General features: G+C 49.8%; 1 protein-coding gene across 4 annotated transcripts in view; it reads left to right on the top strand.

Annotated features, from left to right (window-relative positions):
- Positions 1-16109, top strand: part of ANKRD11 (ankyrin repeat domain 11) — a 130653-nt gene that overhangs the window by 23856 nt on the left and 90688 nt on the right. The window lies entirely within an intron of this gene.

The following is a 16109-nucleotide window of genomic DNA, read 5'->3' as shown; positions in this document are numbered from 1 at the left end:
GGAGAAAAAATGAGATTTTTGCCTCTGTTTTGTGCGAGCGGGTGGGAGAGGCTGGTGCTGTCCTGGAAATCCCAGTGGTGTGGCTGGAGCTGGAGACAGGGGGTTGTTCTGGCTGGGTTTTTTTTTTTGCTGTGCTGGTGGTTTGGTGTGGTGGGAGCTGAGCAGAAGCTGGGTGGGCTCAGCTGGGCAGTGCCTGTCGAGGGGAGCTGTGTGGGGCTCAGGGTCACCCCCAGCATGGCCAGAAATCCAATGGAGAAGGCTCCCAGTGGATAATACAGAGTGTGGCTCCCGCCTTGGGGCCCTGGGTCCTTGGCTGACCTCTGGGTTCAGAGGGATTATTTGTGATGAGGTTGTCAGCACGAGGAAAGCTGCTGCTGGAGAGCTGCTCGGTGTAGTGCAGCCCTGCCTCTGCAGGCTGATTGGTGTCTTTTGTCCTGGATTTTGAGGGGAAAAAAAAATTAAAAATCGTTGTGTTTAGTGTGGCCATGATAATTTCGAAGTATTCAGATGCAGACAAGATGTTATTTCAGCTTCCCCTGGTGAATATTAATAGCAGGAGAAGCCTTTCACAGTGAGACAAAGCAGAGCAGGCATCGGTGACTCTCGCAGTGTTGTTAGGTAATTAAAGTGTATCAGGTGTGAGCCCTTTTCCTGGCGTGTGCAGGAGCTCTGCCCTCCTTCCTGGGAGCTCTGCAGGGCCCTGAAAAACCCAGCTCAGCCCTGGCATCAATTATAAATCAGGCTGGTTGCTGTTTGCTGCCTGTTTTATTTTTTTCATAGCTGGGGACAAAGGCTTTTCCTTCCGAGTTTTGGAGAAAGTGGCGTTGGGCTTTTTGTATGCAAACTGTCCTTTTCAAACCAGGATAACAAAAACTTACCCAAAATTCAGGTGTGTTTGCACAGCCCTGTTTGGAAGGGTTTGCTTGAAGCAAGCCAGGTCATTGCAGAGTCATGGAGTGCTTTGTGTTGGAAGGACCTTAAAGCACGTCTGGCTCTAACCTCCACCCCGGGCAGGGACACCTTCCACTATCCCAGGCTGCTCCGAGCCCTGGACACTTGCAGGGGTGGGGCAGCCCCAGCTTGTCTGGGCAGTGCTGTTTGCTGCTGGTTTTGCTGTTGGCAGCAGCAGTGGCTGCACCACGCTGGGCTTGTCTCGGCCTCGGGTGACCCCACTGCACCCCGGCCCCGTCACCTTCCTGGGGTGCCACCGCGTGTCCCCGACGCCTTCCCGGGGAAGCAGAGGGGTCAAGGATTCCTCCAAGCAGCGGCTTTGCCGGTGGCTTTGGCAGGGGTGTTTCAGGGAGTTGCTGATGAATATGCAGGTGTGGGATTAAAGGGATGAATGAGGACCAGAATTGCTTTCCGAGCTGCAGCCGCGCGCTCTGACCTCCCGAGAAGGGCAGGATTGTAAAGCCGAGGCCCGGAGTGGAAAAGCAATTACAATACATGCTGCCAGCATTGGATTGTCCTCACAAAGTCAGATGCTGCAGTAATGGCAGCGTTGTTTAGCTGGAACGTGACTTCACTTAACTGCTCGGTGTTTTTCTATTAATGCTCTGAAACGTGTTCACAAACGGCTCTCAGGTCTTGCTGCTCCGGGGGAAATGGAGCTCACTGTTCCACCAGCAGGATATTCCTCTGCAGGAACTGTTCTTCTGAGCTTGCTGCCTTCTTTTCCTGAGTGTTTCAGTTCTTACCCCTTCCAGCTTAGAGGGGCTGGAGGATAACCCGATGGCAGTGCAGTGTACGTTCAGTCTTTAGGGTGTTGGACATTGTGGACCCTTTCCATGGGGTCCTGGGGTGTGGAAATGTTTGGCTTTTGGCTTGACAGGCTGGTGTGTTATGAAGCCGGGCCTGGGGAGGGGAAGCCGTGTACAAAGGGGATTAATAGTCTGACAAAGCTGGGGTTGGTCAGGCTGTGGGAGAGAAGGCACTGGAGAGACCTTCAGAGCTTCTTCCAATGCCTTGAGGGGCTCCAGGAGAGCTGGAGAGGGACTTTGAGCAAGGGATGGAGGGACAGGACACAGGGAATGGCTTCCCACTGCCAAAGGGCAGGGATGGATGGGATATTTGGAAGTAATTGTTCCCTGTGAGGGTGGGGTGGCCCTGGCACAGGTGCCCAGAGCAGCTGGGGCTGCCCCTGGGTCCCTGGCAGTGCCCAAGGCCAGGCTGGACAGGGCTGGGAGCAGCCTGGGACAGTGGAAGGTGTCCCTGCCATGGCAAGGGGTGGGAATGAGATGAGCTTTGAGGTTCCTTCCAACCCAAACAATTCCATGGCTCGATGCAGCATGAAAGAAGCAGAGTTGTGTGGCTTGTGGGTTTGCTGACTTCTGCTGGAGCGCTTTCTCTTGTTAAAACAGGGATTTGGGAGGCTCCATGAAGCAGCTCTCCAGGTGTGGGTTTGCCTGGAGCGTTTCAGCAGAGCCACTTTGGGTTTGTTCTGCTGTGTGGCCCAGGCTGGGAAGGGGAGCTGGGGCTGCTGGGGAGCACCCCAGCTCCTGCCCTGTGCTCCTGTGTGTGAGGTGGGTCTGCACGGCCCTTAGGAGCACTGCATGTTTGTGTGGCCGTGTTCTGGAGGGACACAGTCTAAATTTAACTTCTAAACCCGTATCTTCACTGCCAGCAGAGGTTAAGCAGAGGTGGCTTAACTGTGAGCCTGGAGTTCTTTGTGGGTCAAACAAGCCTTGAATTTTTGGACACAAAACCCTGCTGAGACCTACAGGAAAGAGCTTTAAATCCTTTCCCCCGTCCCCATGAAAAAGCTGCTTTTTCAACTGTAATCTCAGCACAAGCATTTGCTTTGAGTGGTTGAATTGCTGCTTTTACAGTTCTCTGTATTTTCCTAGAATTTGTTAAATTGCCAACGTTATTCACATGGCACTTTTGGCAGGTGCCACCTACATGCCCTCAATTTGAAGGTACCTTTCAGGAGCAGTGTAGGTAGGGAGGCTCCTCTCCTGCGTGTCAGATGTTGGAGAGCGCAGCACTTCCATTAATTCACTTTCCCTGACCTTTCCACTGCTAATAAGCCAAGCTGGAGCACAATGCAGCACCTTAATGAACAGACCTGAGCTGAGCAGGGGCTGCTTTGAAAAATGTCTTGCTTGACTTGTTCGTTGGGTGTAATTTTGGTCCATTTATTCACCGTGGCACAGACAGGAGTTCTTGGTGAGAGCAACCCACAACCAAATACGACCCTTTTTCTCCTTCCTCTAGTGTTTAGAACTAGAGAAAACCATGTCAATAACTGCTTGAAAAGAAGCAAGATGGTTGGTTGGGCTTTTTCTCTGAATCGACTTGGTTTTGAATAATTTTTTTTCTCTGGGGGGCTATACTGTGATCAGAAAATCTCATTTTTAGAAGAAACATACTTTTGAGTTAGGATTTTGTAGATTTTTATCAGCTCATGTAATGTACACTGAAAAAAATGATACTTCTGGGTTATGAATTTGTAGATTAAGATCAACTAACATGTAATGTGCACTGAAAAATCCCGTTTGCATTTAGGAACGAGTTCATTAAAACAAGCAGAGAGTGCATGGGATCATCACTCCCAGGAACTGCCAGCCTGTTATTTCACAGAGAAGACTCCTGAGCCACCCAGCCAGGGTGACCCAGGGAGGCTGGGTTTTTGGGGAAGGGATCTGTAGGTTTCTTGACCAGTTCCTGCTTCCATTGTTGTGCAGCGGTGTTCCTGGGTGTGACCTCTTGGGAAAGTAAAAGTGCTGGGGGGGCAGGCGGTGGGGTGGTGAGCCAGGCTTTTATTTATTTATGGGTGTTCCACAGAGCACCCGAGCGTGCTCTTGGAAGTCGTGGCCTCCACCCTGAGGAAGTGACACTGCCTGGGGAGTGAAGTGGCAGCGTGACACATGGTGTGGCTGCAATCCCTTGTTTTCCAGAGGTATCCATGGGGGTGTGATTAAGTGCAGATGAAGCTCTTGGCAGCAGGAGGTGTGCAAGATGTTCCCACCTCCCGAGCTCGCCGGCCAAAGCCCACAGGGAGCACCAAGCTCTCTTGCTGTACTTCTGGAAGGAAACTTGGGGTGTCCTTGTTCCCTCCCCTTTTGTGTAGGTAGTGGTGATGCTGCGGTTTTGGTGTTCAAATCCTGAGTTCTGTAAGTGAGAGGAGTGGTTTTGAGTGCAGGGAATTCATGCCTGCCACGGGAATGGCTGAGGGAGATGTGCCAGTGGCTTGGCCATCTTTAGAGGGGCTGCAGGTGGGACAGTCATTGTCCAAGGAGCTGGGCACCCTGTGAGGTGGGAATGAGGTGGGAATTGTGGCTCAGAGGTGTTCCCAGCGTGAATTTATGGAAACCTCCTATGGAAGGTGATTTGGCTGAGCCACCCAAGTGTCTGACACAAACAGGGAGGTGCAGCCTGGTCCTGGTTCTGTCATACATGCCTGAAATGGTTATTGCAAGCAAAGGCAAAAGTGATGGATGTGCCTCACTGAGAGCTCTTGGAAGGGGACTTCTGACAAAACCAGGAAACTATTCTGCAAATAAGTCTGAAATGCTGGATTGCCCCATCCCTGGAAGTGTTCAAAGTGAGCCTGGATGGAGCCTGCAGCAGCCTGGTCTTGTGGAAGGTGTCCCTGCCCATGGCAGGGGTGGGATGGGATGAGCTTTAAGGTCCCTTCCATCCCAAACCATCCTGTATTTCCATGCTGGGTGTGGAGATGGGCAGCAGGCCTAGCAGTGTTTGTTTCCTTGGCTGAATTCTTGGCAGAGCTTTGATTCTGGAACAACGGGAAAACAAGGGCTGAGCTTTGCAGGCTCAGCCTGATTCCCCCCTGGCTTAAGGAGATGCTTGAGGACTCACTCAGGTGTTCCAGCAGGTTTTTTTTTTTTTTTGCTGCTGGGTGTTATCCCTGTTTTATCATAGCTTGCTGGACTTCTCCAGAAATCCAAAGCCGAGTTGTGTTCAGCAAGTTCCTGCTTTGAGGAGTGTTTTGATCTTGGGCTGTGACTGGACAGGCTGATTGTTTCCAGTTGCTGGAGACGTGCAGGAGCTGGGAGAGGGGAGGTTTTGGGTGTTTTGCAGGAACTTGAGGACATGAAGGGAGTGAGGGGCCGTGGGCTGTGCCCACCATGGCAGAGGCTGCCGGGGGCTGGAATTCCCAGAACTGCTCCCTGCGCCTGGGTGTTTTGGGAAGCTGACACGCCTGGCTTTGGCCTCAGAAGTGGCTTTGGGCTGGTGGACAAACACTGAGAGCTCTGCTTTCCCTCAGAGCTGTTTCAGCCCTGGCCTGCCTTCCCCTTCCCGCAGCCCCGGCTCGGCCCGCAGCGGGCAGATGGCTGCAGAGCTGCTCTTTGGGGGTCCGGGGAAGCACAGCCCCGGGTGAGGGCCGAGGCAGGGCAGCAGTGGGGAAAGCACAGTTCTGGAGCTGTGGGACTGGCTGAGCTTCCCCCAGAGCAGCGCCTCAGCTGCGACGTTTTTAACTCTTGGATTTGGAACAGACTTAGCAGCTCACCTTTGGGGGTGGGAGCTTGGGAGGTTGTCAATACTATTGCCTGGAACCATCTGTTCCTACCACTAAGTAGCTGCAAAAATCAGTAATTCATTCCTTTTTTTTTTCTTTTTTTTTTGGAGGAGCTTGGGTGTAAATCTTCTCTCTTGTTATTTTTATGGGCTCCTTCATTATGGAGGACAAGCATCTCCACCGTGCTGGAACTGACTTTAATCTTTCATCTAAATTTATTTGAAATTTAAATCCCTGTCATTATCGATATTAGAGGTTACTTTGGAGCACAACAGCTATTTCTGGGGAGCTGGGTGCATGGGGCTCCCTTATCAGCCAGGAATGTGCTTGTCACCTTTCTGGATGAGCCTCTCGCAGAGGAGCGGGGACAGCAGCCCTGTGTACAGGTTATTTTGGGAAATCGCCACTGTAAATGGATGCTGCGTTTGCTTTTGCAAGTAAAATTGGTCGTGGAGTCCTATTTTTCATTTATTTTTGCCCCAGTGAGTTACAGTCCCAGTGGGCTGGCCCTGGTGGTGGTTGTGGTTCTGGGAGCAGTCACAGGAACACCAAACCAGCACTGACTGTAGGACAGAGCACTGCAGATACCTGGTGTTATCCCAGGCTGAGACTGCACTCCCAGGCTTGAACTGCAAAATCAAGATGAATTGATATCTGTGTTAGTGGTGGCACCAGAGGAACCTGGTCTGGGTGTCCCTGCCCATGGCAGGGTTGGAGATGAGCTTCCAGGTCCCTCCCAATCCCAAACACTCCATAATTCCATGGCTCTCCTGCCTGAGGCCTGGGGTTTGTTGGAGATTTTACACTCTTCCTTACTGTGTCACCGGAGCTGAGTTTTCCAGGTGTTTCTTTTGGTGGTTATCTAAACTCCAGAGTGAATGCTGAGGGTTCTGTTGAGTGATGTCCAGTTCTCCCAGTCCTACCAGTGGCAGAAGTTGGTTTTTGTCTGATCTGAAAGGTTGGTTTTGATGGCGTTGGTGTGCCTGGGCTCATCCTAGCGTGCAATAATGTGAAAATACAGCCATCAGTTCCTTGGGTACCCTTAGGAAATGTTAATGCTTTCAGGCCTCAGAGGAGTTGAGGAGAAGGTGCAGTTCAAAAATTGTCATGTACCTTGCAGGGAGGCCCAGACTCCACGGGGCACAGCCAGGTGGGTTTCAGAGCACATTCCCTGTCAGTGTCCTTGGTTTCCTTGCTGAACATTTAACCTTAATTCTGAATTTCCTGGAGGTCTTGACACCCGGTTTGGTGAAAGATGGGAGGGCAGCTGGAGAGCTGGATGTGTTCACGTGCATGTGGCACCTCCAGCCTGGAGGTGACAAAGACTTGAAGGAATTGGAAAAATGAGAGGAGCCGGTCAACTTGAAGGATGTGAGTGGGTATGATGGGAGGAGTTCTCTGATTTTGATATTTTTTTATGCTTTTTTATAATTTTTCAGCTGTTGAACAGTACAAGGATTCAAAGGTCAGAGCTGAATAGCTCTGGTTATTCTCTGCTGGTCCTAAACTTATTGCTGGTGTCATATGAGAAATATACTTTCTTTTTATGTTGCACAGTCAGAAGAAAATTATTTTGTTGTCTTCAGTAGTTTTTACCTCATTCTTGTAGTCTTGCCAATATCCTGTAGTTGTTTTTTGCAGGAAGCCTTTCAGCGTTCTCTTAATTGGAATTAACTTTTGTAAGAGAAATGCACGTTTGGGTTGAAGATAATGTAGGAAATAAACATTCAGGGAAATTTATTTTAGGTTAGTGGAAAGAAATTCGTTGGAGAGCTTTGCTTTGGAACTGTAACTTTGGGGAGGTTTAAGGAGAGGTTTAGGGTAATAATAGAGGAATAAAGCAGCTCTGCTCCTGTCTTTGGATTCCTGTGGAAGGGCAGCTCTGATCTCTGCTCTGGTGACCAGGGCAGGGCCAGGAGCTGGACTGGATGATCCTTGTGGGTCCCTTCCCACTCAGGAGATTCCGTGGTTCTCTGATTATTTTGTGTAACCTTAGAGACTGGTAGAGAATCTACTTGTTACTGTCTGGTAAATTATGTTCATTAAGATAATTACAGAGTTTTAATGCTACATGGAAGTTATATGGAGTCAAAATCAAATAGCAACAGGTAGTAAATAATTGGACAAAATAAAAACATGGAAACAAATAATGAAGAAAAATAATCATGTATTCTTTTCCTGTCACCAGTCAGGGCTGCAGCTGGATGTAGCAGCTGCCCAGTCCTGAATCCTTTCTTCCTCTCATTTTTAATGCTGCTTTTACAAGAGTCTGAAGGAAATCTCTGTCTAAACCAACTGGTAGCAGCTCCTCTGGGCTTTGCCTTTGGCAAGGTGTCACACAGCTGAATTCTCCTTCCTTTGCTAAATTCTCCTCTCTTTCTCCTTGCACTGTTTGGTTATTTAGTGCTAGAAGGGGAACCTGAATATATGAATTTAGCCAAACCCTCGAGTATATAAAGTAGAGAAACTTCCCTGATTCCCTTGACCTCAAGCTTGCTGAGGTAGGAAAGCATTTAAAACACCCACAGCTCTATGTGCACATGCAGATGTATTTTTAAGTGTCCCCTACTTGAAGGTCATCCACAATTCCAGTTGAAGTGCAGTTTGGATTTCCTGTAGCTGCAGAGTGTCCTTGGGGCTGATTCCTGCTCTGCAGGGAGTGTGGGACCCCAGGGAGGTTTCCATCCAGTGGAGCTCTGAGCTGCTCCTGGGCTGGAGCCGGGCTGGGAGAGCTGGGGGTGCTCACCTGGAGAGGAGAAGCTCCAGGTGGAGCTCAGAGCCCCTAAAGGGGCTCCAGGAGAGCTGGAGAGGGACTGGGGACAAGGCCTGGAGGGACAGGACACAGGGAATGGCTGCCACTGCCAGAGGACAGGGATGGGTGGGATATTGGGAATTGTTCCCTGGGAGGGTGGGCAGCCCTGGCACAGGTGCCCAGAGCAGCTGTGGCTGCCCCTGGATCCCTGGCAGTGCCCAAGGCCAGGCTGGGAGCACCCTGGGCTGGTGGAAGGTGTCCCTGCCATGGCAGGGTGGGACTGGATGAGCTCTGAGGTTCTCCCAACCCAAACCATTCCATGGCTCCATGACAGGAATGTGGGTGAGCATCTCTCTGCCTGCAGGAGCCTTCAGAGCTGCTGCATCTCTTTTTCCATCCTTGTGAAATGGCTCTGGGCTCAGAGCTGGGTCTGTGTGAGCCCAGGCCACGATGAGACAGAGGATTAATTGGACCTTCAGAAGGGATAGCTGCAGCTCTGAGCTGGGCAAAACAACAGCATGGAATTCCTGGGATGTGTTCTTGGCCCAGCCAGGGCTGTTCCTCTGTGTCTCATTCCCAAGGCCCCTGGGCTCTGGAGCAGAAGGATGTGGACAAAGGAGCTCAGCTTTGATGGTTTGCACACTAAAAGCTGCCAGTGAAGTGATGAACTGTGGTTTGATCACCTCTTGGTGGTGTCTTCTGGTGCTTCTGTCTGTAATTTGGATACCTCCAGGACACTGCCCCAGGCTGAGACTGACCCCTTTCTAATGCTGAATTAAATAATTATATTAAAGTATTAAAATTGCCCTCTAATGTAGTGATTTTCTGTGCTGTTACCATACAAATTGTATGGTTTTGAGCGGGGACAGCTTATTTAGGAATCCTGTGTTGCCACTGACGCTTCTGCCCTGGAGGATGTGGTGGCTTTAAGGTCAGGTGTCACTTTAAAGTGAATATTTTCGTGAGGTAAAAAATAATCTCCCTGTGCTGAGCTTCCTTTACTCACAGAAATAGTTTCTGTATTAATATTTAATTTACAGTAGCTCTGAGGAATGAAGAAAGTCCTGGACTCTATTTTTTTTTTTTTCCTAGTCCTTAATACATTTCTTTGGAACAGCTCTTGGATATAAACAAGGAGGACAGAGTGTCCTGGGCAGAGGAGTGAGACAGTTTGTGTTAAAACCATAAGTGTTCGTGGCTTTAACGTTGGAATGTTCAGCATTAAGGATCCATCAGGTACCTTGGAGTAGCCCTAGTTCCCAGTTGCTCTTTTCCAGTCTTTTTTTCTCCTGGGATTCTTCAGGCTTTACCCCTTGATGCCGATTTAGATGTTTTTGTTCTGAAAAGCTCCCGTTCCTGATGCTGCCAGCTCGGAGCTGTGCTCCAGCTCAGGAGAAAGTGGGTTCAGAATTCCAGACACGCTCCTGGCACAGCTTCAATTAAAAGGTGTTGAAAGAGGCTGGATTTTGCAATTTTGCAAAGTTGGAATTTTTGTCCCTGTTAAAACCTTGGGGATCCCTGGGAAAGGAGCTTGATCCTGGCTTTTTTTCTGCTGGGTGAGGAGGAATTCATACCGTCATCCCCCTGCTTTGACCCAGTTATGAAACCCTTGCCTGTAAAATTATTAATTTGGGGACTCCCAGCCATTCCAGTGTGAGAATTCAAGCAGTGGGAGTTTTCCTGGAGAGCCACCTCCAGTTCAGCCATTAAAAGCTGGTGATAAATCCGATGAACTCAGTAAAATATATATTGCAGTGTGCCATGAACTTTCTTCATTACTCTGGAATTAATCAATGACTTGGACTACTTTTTCCCCCTGCTCAGCCATACTTTCACAAGGTATAATTAAAATAAAAAAAGCTCCAGTTTTCCTTTTTGTTCAACTCTGCTGTTGTTGAACTATGTGTGGTTTGGACTTCAGCCCTCCAGAATGTTGGCAGAAGTTCTTGTCTGGAAAGAAATGGTAATCCTTTTGGGGTTGAAAAACGGGGAAGGAAAGATCACTGTAGCAGGGTTGACTGCAGGCAGAATAAGTAATTTTGCACACACACACACACACACACACACACACACACACATATATATATATATAATGCACTAACATTTGTGTGGTTTTATATAGATGTTCATAATTTTGGTGGTTTTATCTCAGATTTGCTGATTTTTAGTTTATTGTAGCCATTCCTATTTTTAAACTTTCTATACGAAGCTTAATGGAGTAGCTAAAGTTGCACATGGAAATTACTGCAATTTCACTATTGCATTTTAATTCAGCTGAGGTGATAAAAAAGTGACCTAAACCTCTTTCTTTCTTGGAATTGCTTCTCTTTTACCTTGTGAGCAGCCAGCAGAAGGCTGTACCCATCCCTGTGGTGCTGCCAGTGTCCTATGGAATTATCTGTGTAGAGGGGAAAGGGAAATGTCCACTTCTTTCAGCTGAGAGTGATAGTTTGTCTTTTTCTTGGTCATGTTAGGAGCGCTTCTCCGAGAGCAGTGCTCATGGTTTTGTACCTGCAAGGGATGATTCTGGAGGTCAGGACGGCTTCATAGGTAACTTGACAAACCCCCCAGCATGGGCTTCCCCTCCTTCCCCGGCAGAACCCCTGGCAGCAGCTCTCCCAGCTCCTCCTCTCCGAAGAATCCAGTTCCTGTGGAAAGCTGTGTTCCAGCGGAGGCTCCAGTTGGAGTTCTCTCAGTCCAGCACCGTGAACTCCCGTGGTGTTTGTTTTTCTGCTGCTCAGCTCTGAGTGCTGTCCCTGCCCTGGCTGCAGGGACGCCCGTGTCACTGTGTGCGTGTGGTGCTGGTGGCCGAGCCAGGCATTCTGGTTGTCCCTGGAGCTCAGCCCCTCTGGGGGACACAGCACCGAGCCTGGCTGCTTTCCCAGGGCTGTGAGTGAAGCTCAGCCTGGTTTTGCAGGGGAGGTTTCTTGTCTGTCCTGGTGCAGGGTGAGGATTTGCAGCCTGTGGGGGAAGTGATGGGGTTTGTGACCAGTGGCCACTGTGTCACACTGCTGCTTGCCAATGGGCAGGCTCCAGGCTTGATTCAGTGTGGACATAGTGCCCAGAGCTGCAGTTTGGAGCTGTTGGAACTGTTCATGAGAGGAGCAGGAGGAGCAGATCCCACCGAGGGTTTGGGTTTCGCAGCCCCTTCGGTGCCTTTGTGATTTTGGGTGCCGGTGAGCGAGGGAGCGTGGAAGCACTTGAACAAAGAATGTCTCTGGAAGTGGCCACTGGTCATTCTGGCACACACTTCCACCAAAGCTGCTATTGTTTTTCTCTTAGTTAAACAACAGTCAAGCTCACGCTGGGGCTTTTTTCTTTCCCCTTGCAGTATAATGTTGGCTTTTATGTGTCCCCCAGGCCCACACCCGGCCGTGTGGTGGGCCAGCACACAGATGCATTGTTCGGGGTCCCACATTCCAGGGAGATCAAATGCTCCTGCACCACATCAGCTGCACATCTGCAACTGCTAAAGCCTCAGCAGCCCTGCCGGATCCAGGTGCCATTCAATTCCAGGTTAAAGGCACAGAGAGCTGCTGCTTCTCGGGCCTTTCTGCTGAATTCTGCCGGCTTTGATTCACTACAGCTGGTGGAACAGTCAGGCTTGGTTCAGGCATGTGTGGAAGAGAGCTCATTTCATGCTTGGAATTGTAATTATGTTCTTTTCTTTCAAGCTGCCAGCGGTAAAAGATGTCTTCCAGTGTGTATTATCTAAATAAGCTGTAGTGTTTAAATGTTTTCTTATTTCATTTTAAGAATGTGGCAAAATAAATTGTGCTTACTCTTCTAGTTCTCGTTGTGGAGCAGTTAATTCCCCGTAGCTCTGCCCGTGATCTGCACTCGCAGGCTCTGAGAAGCTGCCGTGTTACCCTGCAGTTGAGCAGCCCTGGGCAGCAGGGCTCTGTGTGTGGGCACTGTCCTGTGCCCAGCTGGCACTGGTGTCACCTGCTGTGTCACCTCCTGTGTGCTCTGATTGCAGGTGGTATCTGCTGTTCCATCCCAGTCATCTCTTGGAGTGCTGGCTGCTGAGTTTGAGGGAATTCTGAGCTGGGTGATGCACCTGAGCAAGGGACAGAGAGTGCAGACACTGACAGGAGAAGGGGGGATGGTTTTATGCTGAAGGAGGATTGATTTAGGTGGGATATTGGGAAGAAATCCTTCCCTGTGAGGGAGGTGAGGCCCTGGCACAGGTGCCCAGAGAAGCTGTGGCTGCCCCTGGATCCCTGGAGTGCCCAAGGAGTGACTGGATGTGTCACTCGGTGCTCTGGGCTGGTGTCAAGGTGGGGATCAGTCACAGATTGGACTCGATGGGATTGGAGGTCTTTTCCAGCCTCAGTGATCTGTGAATTCTGTTCCTCCCAGGAAACAGCTCTTCCCTGAAAGTGCTGGGTGTTTGGGAGGGCTCCCTGCCCGTGCTGTGACCCAGGGCTCTTCTGGGGCAGGGCTTTTGCCTTCCTCACAGAGATGTTTTTCATCTGCAGCTGCTGGAGGTTCTCTGTGAATTTTGGGTGTCTGGAGTCAGCACTTTGATCGGCCTTCCCCTCTCTGGAGTCTGTCTGCTGGGCTGTGGTCTCGAGGAGGGAGCCTGATAGCCATTTCAGTGTCTCCATGATTGACTGGAAGTCACACTGGATAAATCTTTGATGATTGGAAACCACTTAAGCCACGAGGTAGCTGGTGATCACTGGGTATTAGTGGAGAGGTTCTACCAAACAATCAGGGAAAATTGAGTGGCAGAACATGTAATTTATGACTTCATCTGAGCTCTGTGGGGGCAAGTCAGTGAGAATCAAAACACTGAAAGAATTATATTTGACAGATATTTTAAAGAATGGCTCCAGTTAGTGTCATTTATTGCTGGAATGTGTGGACAGAGCCACAGTCAAAGCCCTTGTGGAGGCAGTGCCAAAACCAGATATGAAAGAGTGTGCAGGAAAATGAGAGTATGGGATGTGGCCGAGGGCTTGAATTTTCTGACAATGGGCAGAAAGAATGTTCTGAGGGCTTTTTCTCAGACATTTTCCTTAGATAATAAAGTTTACAGATCCTACTTGGTGTTTGCTGAAACTCCTGCCTGAAGGGAATTTGTTGGAGTTTGGAAGTTGAGCAATGAAGGTGTCATCAGTGTGCAGAGACCAGCTGGAGAAACTTCTGGAACATTCTGGACTTTATCTCTAAGATATCTTAATTTTTGCCTAGCAGTGATATATGGCATTGGAGAAATCCATTGCCCTGTGCTGGAATGTGCATTAAGAATACCTGGGCAGGAGTTTTTCCAGGCAGTGGCAGGTAACAAACCTGGCTCTGAAGGAGGAAACGTTCTAGAAAACATTCTTCCCTCAGATGTTTTGTAGTGGTAATGCCTCTGGAAGTATTAATCTTTCCTGTCACAATTTGGCACTCTCTCCAGCTCCCAGCAGGGGTTTCTCAGCTAATCCCTGTCTGGAAGATTTTCCCTTACCTTACATTAATTTCTGATCCCGACATCGTTTGAGGGTTTGTGTTCAGCTTAAATAAATACACTCCAGGCTGTCCTGTCGACTGAGGGTTGAACATCAGGGCAGTGCAAGTACCTGTGCTGCTGGAGCCCTCACGGGTGCCGCTCACCTCTCCAGCCATCCCCAAAATCTCCGTGCCCTGGACTGCGTCAGTGTTATCCCCCATGGCCCTGGAGAGATTATTTGAGAATCTCGGTTTCTGTGCAGAATTTTCTTGCTGTGAGTCGCTCGCTTGGAGAGGAGAGTGGCAGATGTTCTCACTTTAGCCCATGAGTGACAGCTCCTGAGTCAACATCTGCCTTGCTGCTGGGATGGTCCCCAAACGCTGCCATGCTCGAGAGGCTGCTGAAACTCGCTGGAGCCAGCCGTGCCCGTGTTCCCTCCCGTGTTCCGTGCTCCTGGAGGCAGAGGCAGCTGCCGTGGCTGCTGGGCAGAGGCAGCTGTGGCTCCTGCTCCACCCTGGAGCACAGGAATGGCCTCGGGAAGGGCCAACCCTGCTCCATGTGCAGGCTCATCCTCGGTGCTGCAGCTGGCCCATGCGGGCACCTCGGTGTCAGACCCCATCAGCAGAGCCAGGACTGCCCATTCCAGAGGGAAATCTGCCCCCGTGGCACAAAGAATTGCTGGCAATGAGTGCTGGAGAGGATTGTCAAAGCAGTGTCCCAGTCCGTGAAAATATTGGGGTTCTTCCTTTATCCTCAGACTTCATCCTCTTCAATGGTTGTCTGTCCCATGTTGCTCTCCTTTTTGACCAGCACCCTGCTGTGTTCTGTGGCTGAGGGTGTGAGGCCCGGGTTAGGGCTCTGTGTTCCACAAACATCCCAGCGTGAACACAGTCATTCCAGGGGAATGGGTCTGCTGGTTTTCTTCCTAAGTTTTGTATCTAAAATTCTTGGGAACTGAAGTTTCTGCCAAGTCTCTGTGATACACCTGAGGAGAGGGAAGAAACCCCTTAGCTAATAAAACACTTTTGATTACCTTTTTTGGCTTCAGGTTTGTTCAAAAACAATGAAAAATGAAGTTTTCTGAGGAAGTCTCTTAGTTTTAAATTTTAAGGCTTAGCCCTCAAATAGCCAGCTTTGTTTGGTTTGTGCTTGATTTTTTTTTCTGCATCCCAATGGAAGTGAATCTCCTGGTGACACAACTCAAGGTGTTTGTGCTCCTCTCTGGGTTTTGTAGCTTTGGCCCTGCCTGGGGTTGAAAGTTCTAGAGCTTAGTCTTGAATTCGGCCTTAGTCTGGTGCTTGTTTTAGCAAGGGTGATTTTGGATTATCTCTGAGCCCTGCCGTGCCTGGGTGAAGGTTGTGCTGGTCTTTGAAGAGTTTTTGTGGTGTCTAAAGAGGAGCCTTGAGAGCTGGAGTTGGCAGTCACACTGTGGGGGGAGCGTGTAAACTCAGTCTAAAGATAATTTATGGTTTCTAAAGCTGCTGCTGAGTAAAACTTTCCAAGGCTGGCTCTGACCTAGCCCTCATCAGTGTAAAACCGAGAACAGTCATCTCAAAGTAGCATTTTGAGTTGTGTGGAGGGGAAAGAGGAAAACTTTGCTTTCCCAAAGGCTTCATTGGCTGTAGCCCTGCAGCACACGAGCAGCTCTCTTCTTTCGAGCGTGAACCACGGGGCTCGCTCTTCCGTTACCTGAGCCCTGACTGGTTTAAACTTGGCTTATTGGTTTGAACTTGGCTCGGAGCGTGGTGTTTTTTTTTTTACTGGGTTCGTTTTGCAGCAGCTGTGATGTCAGGGTTCTGATAACCCCCCCGGGCCGTCTCTGCAGCCCTGCTCCCTCCCCGCGTTCCCGCAGCCGCGCGCCGGCACCGCCGGGAGAACTTTGGGTCACGCCGGGTTGAGCTGTTGGCAGCGACGCTCGCGTGTTGGCAGGAGCTTCCCCAACAAGATGCTGGAGAGCAGGGGAAGATTTCTCCTTGTTTTTGCAAATTAGCAAATGAAACCCTAAATAAGTTGCTAAACTCAGTTTCCTTCTGTTGGGTTAAGAGGAGGAGAGTGCTTGGAAACCTTCGAGATCTTAATTGGCCCGAGCGTGCTAAAAGCACCTTCTTTCCACCCCAGGCGCTGCTTCTATCTTTCCAATGCGTTTGGCTCGCTCGGTGGCAAAGCATTTTTTATAACACTTGAGAAACTGTATAGCTCCAGAAAAACAGGATGTGTGCCCTGCCTTATATCTTGGATTCAGTTTCCAAGTATTTTTGGGGGTTGCTGAGAGCCCAGCCCTGTTTTGGGGCGTTGGGGCTGTGCCCGTCGGTTTGGCGCTGGTGTGGCGATAGTGACGGCGGTGTCCCTCCACTGAGTGATTTTATGTTGGGGTAACGACTGGTTTTATTCCAGCACAGATACCAGCTGGGCTCCCTGGCCCTTCCCTTGTG

Source organism: Motacilla alba, chromosome 11, assembly GCF_015832195.1.
Source record: "Motacilla alba alba isolate MOTALB_02 chromosome 11, Motacilla_alba_V1.0_pri, whole genome shotgun sequence".
NCBI classification, from domain to species: domain Eukaryota; kingdom Metazoa; phylum Chordata; class Aves; order Passeriformes; family Motacillidae; genus Motacilla; species Motacilla alba.
This window is presented reverse-complemented; position numbering and strand designations above follow the sequence as displayed.